Consider the following 7,904-nt stretch of genomic DNA (forward strand, 5'->3'; position numbering starts at 1 on the left):
GGCGGAGGTCCAGGCAAAGCTTCCCGAACTTCTGCGGGTGCGGGAAGGGAGAGTGTACTGGAAGCACGAAGCATCGTCTGGCGGGAGAAGAAGTTTTAAAGCTTGGAGAGCTTGGCAGCCTGTGTGTGTTTGGGTCCCAAGTTATCTTAAACTAAGTGATGACTGACTTCCAGGCAATGAGGCAGAAAGGCAAGACAGAAGTTTCCAAGTGGCTGCAGACACCGAAGCAGGGGCGTCGAACTCAGGTGCCCTCCTGCTTTCTTGCTAAGATGTCCTTCCATAGTAAAAGCTGCTCCTCTTTGAAGCTCTGCTTTAACAATATTAAGACTCAGGACGGGATCGCTGATACATGCTTTTAAAATTATTATGACTATCTAGACAGTTATAGAGTAGCTTTTATGAAATACTATACATTTACCATTTTATTAGGGTGCTTGTGAAGTCAACTCAGGTCCCTTGGAAAACAGACCTGTGTGTTAAGGTAAATGTTTCCTAGCAAGGTAAATATTTAAGATATTTAAGGAAACGATGACAATGCCAACATTTTATGAAGGGCAGAGTTAATTGAAATTATAGTTGGATGGTGAAAATTTAATTTCAAAAGATGCGCATCCGTTATATCTGTTCTCTTAAAACATCTTTAGCCTGAGGGAAAATCTATTTTTAGAAGGGTTTTCACTGAATAGTCCACTAGAGGGCAGCATTTGATAAGGGTTTCATAGAAATATACATTAATTTATAGATATCACAAAAGTTTAATTTGTTTTATTAACAACGATAATAGTAGAAAGTACTTTTTTTGCATCCCTCAGTACAAGTGAAGTAAAGAAGGCATGCGTGCTTGGTTTCTACATGAGGTAAATAGGTCTTAAAGCAGCAGATCCTATGTTGGAAAGGGTGTGTGTGTTTTACAGTTTTCAAGAAGAAGAAAGCAATCAAAGGAACTAAAAACAATTTAGTTAGTACTTTACAAGCTCTGGATTGATCCCATTGGCTTGCTAAAAAGGAGTTTGGTTGTTTTAACTCAATCTCCAACACACTATTTACCCTCCCTGGGAAACCATCCAAATTTGGCTGCAGTCCATATGCTAGAAAAAGCTCGGAGTCAGAGCCAACTGTGGGTTTGACTGAGGTGGCAAACAGCGAGAGGAGAGCTTTCAGGCTGTTTTCCAGCTAGAAACATCACAGCCACACCCGCGGGGCGATAATAATGGGTGGGAGGTGGCCGAGAGGTATGCCTGGTGCATAGAGGTTGGTCAATAAATGTTAGTTTCTCTTCTGCTCACTGCGATTGTTTCCTACTTGTGAAATGGCTTCACTTTTTTTTTTTGTATTTACAATTAAAAAAATTAAAGGACCACATGCACATGGTAGACAAATAGTATAAGATAATAGATGATTAAAAACATCTTTTTAAATCATGCCAGACCTCTCCAGAGGTAACCCCCAGCAATGAATTTTTGTATTATTTTTGTATGATTCAGAACATTTCTATGCAAAAACACGTCTATATAGACATGTTTATCATATACACATTTTTATACAAATAGGAGCATATTATATCGATTTTAGTCTATATCTCACTTTAAAAAATAATTTTCTTCAGTTTATTTATTTATTTATGAGAGGGAGAGAGAGAGAGAGCAGGGGAGGGGCAGAGAGAGAATCCCAAGGGAGAGAGAGAATCCCAAGCAGGTTCCGTGCTGTCAGCACAGAGCCTGACTTGGGGCTTGAACTCACCAACCATGAGATCATGACCTGAGCCGAAATCCAGAGTCAGATACTTAACTGACTGAGCCACTCAGGTGCCCCTATATCTCACTTTTTAAAATTCAACAATGCTTCTGAGAAATCTCCTTACTGTATTGCTTAATTTTTTCAACTTTATTTCTCAATGGCAGGAACTTCATGCCCCGCCCCCTTTGTCTCATAGTGTCAGAGAGTACTATCAGCATTTTAGGTGTTTAAGAATCATTCTGGGATTGATTGGCTGAAAGGTCAGTCTGCCTCTGGTGAGATAAGACAAGAAAGAAGGAGAGGGTATAGTCACATGGAGGTATTTGCTTTGTTCATTTCCAGAAATACATTAAAAAATAAATTCCTTCCCCTAAGAAGCAGAGAAGATACATTGGGTAACCTTGTCTAGTATTTTTCTTAGCCCCTAACACTTGAGATTGACTGCAAAAGCCTTGCGTTATTTTGGTCTGTGGGCTGTTCCAGCTCCTTTCATTTGTTATTTTATTTGTCCATTTGTCAGGTGTTTATAATTTCATTACTGTGACTGGATGATGACAGGGTATTGAGGGGGCCTTAGAAGCTAAAAGTGGCATTCATGTGGGCTAGTGATTCCATGCTATGTAGCACTGATAATGGTCCTCAATGGTTTCCTCCGTTGGGCTGTTATCACAAGGACCTGAGCCTTTAAATACTGTGTATTTTAAATATTTTAAATACTCATTTTAAATATTGTGTATTAGGACAGATGAAATCACAAAAAAGTATGTTAGGACTTCTTACAATATATCCTTTGTGTCGTTTTAGAGCCTTGATTTGAGAAACTCTTTTTTTATTGTTGTTGTTCCCAAATGATCTATGTATCTTATCATTTAGAAATAATCATACCTAGAGGCTTGATTGTGGCATNTAAATACCAGGCTAAGTCTCTTCGGCTAGGCTAGGATCCCAATGAATCTGAAATGTCTGTTTCCTTCCGGGGACCCACGTGTCAGCAGACTGGACTGTTGTGCCTCCACTTTCTTGCTTCTGGGCCTCTTTCTCCTTGTTTGTCTCGGAAGTTCTACCAGTTTCTTAAGGCACAGCTTCAACGCTACTATTTGCACTGAAGCCAATAGACCTTGAGGTACTCCATGTGCAAAGACGCGTCCGTGACTCTGGAAAGGCAACACGGATCGCGTGTGGCTTCTTCCTTGCAGCAGCTCTGTGGGTGACAGGGACCACACCCCATGGACAGTGCTGCAGGGGAGGCCGCCAGCGTGCCGCGGGAGAACGCGGGGTGGGGGGGAGGGGATGCAAGGTTTGTGTCTTAGAGGTGATGCTTGAATTGGTTTTTCAAGCTCTTGGCTGACCGGTTGTCAGTAGAAGGCTATTCCGGGTCTGAACAAAGGCTGTAGGTATTTTCTAATGATGGCATGTGGGAGAATGACAAATGGTCTTTGTCTAACGGGTAGGGGGCTGGGGAAGAGGCTGGAGGCAGACCGTGTCTAGGTTCTGAAGAGCCCTGATTGTCACACTCTGGACTTTGGAATGGAAAGCCATGGGAAGAATTCCATGCAGAGGACGATTGGATGGATGATGATTGTGTTGGCTACAACAGGGGACATAAAGTGTCCAAGGAAGGAGAGAGGGAAGAATTATGTGGTGTTTAGGGTGCATCAGAGACCTCTCTCTCACGGTGACTTTTGATAAGGGGTCAAGAATGGGGATTTGTGAGTGAAAGGTTAACAAAATAGTTTCCTCTTCTTTATGAAAAATGAAATGACCTTGGGTTAAGTTCCTAGCTCTGTTTGCCTGGAAACATGACAGAGGTGAACGCTGGCTGTTTTTGGGATTGGTGAGCTGAGACTGGGAGGTCCATGCACGAATATACCCGCCTGGTGAGAAAGCACAGCTTGGGGGCCTCCTGAGCACGGTGGGCACCAGCTGGACTCTCCCCTCCCGACTGGAAGCTGTGGCTGTGGGATGATGCCAGGGGAGGGATGTTCTTGAGGGATGGAGCTTCTAAGCTAGGGAGGCCTCTGCGTGCACCTGTGTGCTCCCAGTGTCTCATCTCCGACCTGTGACCTGTATGCCCCTAAAAGCAGTGGGGGCACCCCTACAGCTGCGCTGTCCCCCCGCCTCCCAGGGAAGCCAGCCTAGGAGAGGCTCCTGGGTGCTCAAGTTCCCCTTATTGTCCACAAAAAGTGGACATCATGGGAAGTCAATGGCAAAAATCCGGTTTCTTCTCTTCCTGCCCATAAATGACAATAGTCTGGCTTTGTGTGAGCAACTTCTCCTTTTGCCAAACCCCAACAGTGAGCCAGGTGTGTGTCCTCAGCGCCCGGTGCAGTCAGTGTTGGTCGCTGGCAGATGCTCGGTCAGTAACTGTTGCATAACTGATATCAATCCATATTTATGGATTACCTTCCATATTTCAAATATTCTTGGTAGTTGTCAGGATACGAATATGTGCCAATGTGCGTATCTCTTCCCTCAAGGACTTCGTATTTTATTAGAAAACAGAATTTTACCACCGTGTGTGGAAAGGGGAATGGGGGACAAATGACTTACAAAGTTGTTGTTTCATTAAAGCAGCAACAGGGAACCCTCAACTAGGACTCATTTTTTTTTTTTTAATTTTTTTTTTTTTTTTTTCTAGGAGAGAGAGAGACAGCATGAGCAGGGGAGGGTCAGAGAGAGAGGGAGTCACAGACTGAAACAGGCTCCAGGCTCTGAGCTGGCAGTCAGCACAGAGCCCGATGCGGGGCTTGAACCCATGAACCGAGAGATCATGACCTAAGCGAAAGTCGGACGCTTAACCGACTAAGCCACCCAGGCGCCCCAGGACTCATTTTTTAAAGTATGTCTTTGTAACTTGTTTTCAAGGTTCTCTTTAAAGCCTCACATTTTCCTCTCTCCCTCTTTACCCAGGGACAGACAGATAATCACTCATTATCATTGTTTTCTTCATTATCATCATGATCACAGTTAGCACTTCTGAAGCACATATTATGTTTGGCAGGAATGGTGCTGAGGGCTTTATGTGGATTATCTAATTGAATCCTTATAACAGCCTCATTACGTAATTACTAAAAGTATCCCCATTTTACAGACGAGAAAACTAAGTTGGTGGAACCAGGATTCAGACTTGAAGTCTGATTCCAGAGCCCACCTGCTTAATCACTTCCCCATTCTGTTTCTTGCCGCTATCACCTCAGTGATATTTAGGTGGAATATACACTAGGCATTTATCTAGTTGGGTCCTAAAAAGGACAAAAATACAACTTAGATATGTCTGGAAGTAAATGATAGTGAATTATTCTTCAAATGTTTTATATGTACAGTGGATCTAAGATGGATGTAGTAAAAATGTCTAGCTCTTATTTACAAATCTACTAAGTGATGAATCACTAAATGTTCTGTGAGACTTTAAAAACACACATGAAGCCGAACCAAAAAAAGTAATTCAAAAATTGGCAAGGACCTGAATAGACATTTTTCCAAAGAAGATATACAAATGGACAACAGGCATGTGAAAAGTTGCTTAACATCACCAATCATCAGGGAAGCGTAAATAAGAGCACAACGAGAAATCACTTCATACCTGTCAGGGCGGCTAGTATCAAAAAGACAAGAGGTAACAAGTGTCGGTAAGGACGTGTAGAAAGGGGAGCACTGTTGTGGGAGTGTAATTTGAAATAGCCACCATTGGAAACAAAATGGAGTTCCTTAAAAAACTAAAAAATAGAACTGCCATAGTCATTCAGTAATTCCACTTCTGAGTATTTATCCAAAGGAAATAAAATCACTATCTTGAAGAGCTATCTGCACCGTTATGTTCATTGCAACATTATTCACAATGGCCAGGATATGGACATAACCTAAGTCATTAAAAAAAAAAAAAAAGCCAAACTCATAGTAACAGAGTAGAATGGTGGCTTACAGGGCCTGGTAGGTAGGGGAAATGGGGAGACAATACTATATTATATACTTGAAATTTGCTAAGAGAGTAGATCTTAAGCATCCTGACCACACACACATGCACACACACACACACACACACACAATGTTGGATCCAAATCTAGAAGTCAATGCCAAATTGTATATTTTAGTTAAATCTCAGGCTACAGAACTTTTGGGTTTACCTTATTTGTGGAAATTTGGTTTTATTGTATTTTTGTGAAAGTCTGAGATAATTTTACTTTAAACTTTAATTATGCCTTGAAAATTTTTAAGTGTTATTACAAGTTTAACTGTAGTAGAGTGTTCTGCATTCTAATATTGGGTTTTACCAACACAGAGAAGTGGAAAGACATTTAATCTATTCAACTTTTCTTGGGAATATTTGAGAATGCCATAGAAACTATATTTCTCTTTCCTTTTCGGTAAGTGGCTCTCTCCCCCTCCTCTCTCTTCCCACCTTCACCCTCTCCTAGTTTACTTGGGGGAGGGGCGGTTTGGTCTCACATCTGCCCCGGCCAACCTCCCTATGGACTGGTCCGCCATGCTGTTTGGCTATTCTGCTGCTGGTTCTGCCTCCCCCTCCCCCGAGCTCTTGCACAAGGCTGCTGGGGAGAGGTAATGGAAGCCTGAGCTTCTCTTTACATTCCTGAGCTTCTCTTTACATTCCTTTCCCCAGATCTCTGTAATACCATCAATACAAGGCTATGGGCATGAGAAGGGAGTAGATATGATACATTGTCCAAGTGGGACACTCGGTAAAGCAAGGACTGTTAGTAAATACACCAGGACATCAGACACAAAGTGGCAGTCACAGGCAAGCTCAGATGAATGGTCACTTCAGCATAGGAGATGCTTATCGAATGTTTGTGGACAACAGAAAGGAAACACAGAGCAAGCAGCAACTTAACATTGACTATCACTCACTAATCACCTTCTGGAAAATCTTTGAGTGTCCCTACCCTGGGAGATTCTTTCTGAAGCTTTCAGGCCTCTCCCTGCTCTCTGTGCCTCAGGTCTGGGGGCGGGGGGAGGGATTCATGTAAAGAGTTCTCTTTTCTGCAATGTCCAGTAGGATAACCATTAGCCACATGTGGTGATTTAAATTTAAATTAAGTAATTTTAAAAATTAGGATTTCTAGTCATGTTGCCACATTTCAAATGCTCAAGAGCCACATGTGGTTAGTGGCTACCACATTGAGCAACACATAGAACGTTTCCATCATCTTAGAAGGTTCTATTGGACAGGACTGTGCTCTCCTCAGATATCCCTGCTTCCTTTTCCAGTCCCAGGTCCTTTATCCTCTACACACATACACACACACACACACACACACACACACGTGTGTGCTGCCCAACTGTCCAAATTCCATTTGTGTATTATGCAGAGAAATTGGCCATTCAGGTTAGCCCAGACAGCCTCTTCCCTTTCTACTGAAAAGAACTGTCAAAGCTCTCTGAAGTGTTTTCCTCAAAACCAAAGACCTGCCTACCTAGGGACAAATGATCCCTCTGTCCTAGAAGGCAGAAGTGTCTACAGCTAGTTCTGGTCTCTCTAGAGTTATGACACTGGTTTTCAACTGTGGCATTTGGAAGCAGTTTTATTACATTATTATCATATGGTGAATAAACATGTACAAGAAGTTCTAAGTCAAATCCTTGGTTTATGTGGCTATAAAAAGCAAAGAGAAGAAAATGAAAAAAGAATTACAGCCCAGCCTTAGGCACAGCATCAACTTTGAAACAGAAAATATTTGACTCGTGCTGAGGAAGAGTCTGTCTGCATTGTGTTGAATCATCTTGCCAGATGGCCTTCCAAACAAATGAACTGAAGCAAAACAGGCCAGATTTATGGTTTCATTGCGGCCAAAAAGAACTTTTTCAATTATTAAAAGTAAATAAGTTCATGTGAAGGTGTTGTGGCTTACATAACAGTTTTGGACCGTGAGACTTGCGTGAAAATAGTGGTGTTGCAGAAGACGGCCGACAGTTGCCAGAGAAAAGGGATTGTTCATTTTGTGTAGGCAGGGCCAAGGGTGTATGCTCATAATCCAGTTTTTCCAGATTGCCATCAGATTATAAACGGTCTAGGGCTTGAGCCTCTGTTCAGAGACATTTGTTGCTTGAGTTTTTTTCAGAAAGCCATCTTCCTTCCTTTGCTACCACCTCAAAAAACTTAGAGAGCGGATGCTGCTCTTTGTGTTGTCTTTTTTTGGACTCCACCCTCA

General features: G+C 42.3%; 1 long non-coding RNA gene across 1 annotated transcript in view; it reads left to right on the forward strand.

Moving 5' to 3' along the window:
* Window positions 1–7,904, forward strand: part of LOC144240144 (uncharacterized) — a 40,102-nt gene that overhangs the window by 217 nt on the left and 31,981 nt on the right. The window lies entirely within an intron of this gene.

Source organism: Crocuta crocuta, unplaced genomic scaffold (assembly GCF_008692635.1).
Source record: "Crocuta crocuta isolate KB4526 unplaced genomic scaffold, BGI_CrCroc_1.0 scaffold81, whole genome shotgun sequence".
In the NCBI taxonomy this organism is placed as follows: domain Eukaryota; kingdom Metazoa; phylum Chordata; class Mammalia; order Carnivora; family Hyaenidae; genus Crocuta; species Crocuta crocuta.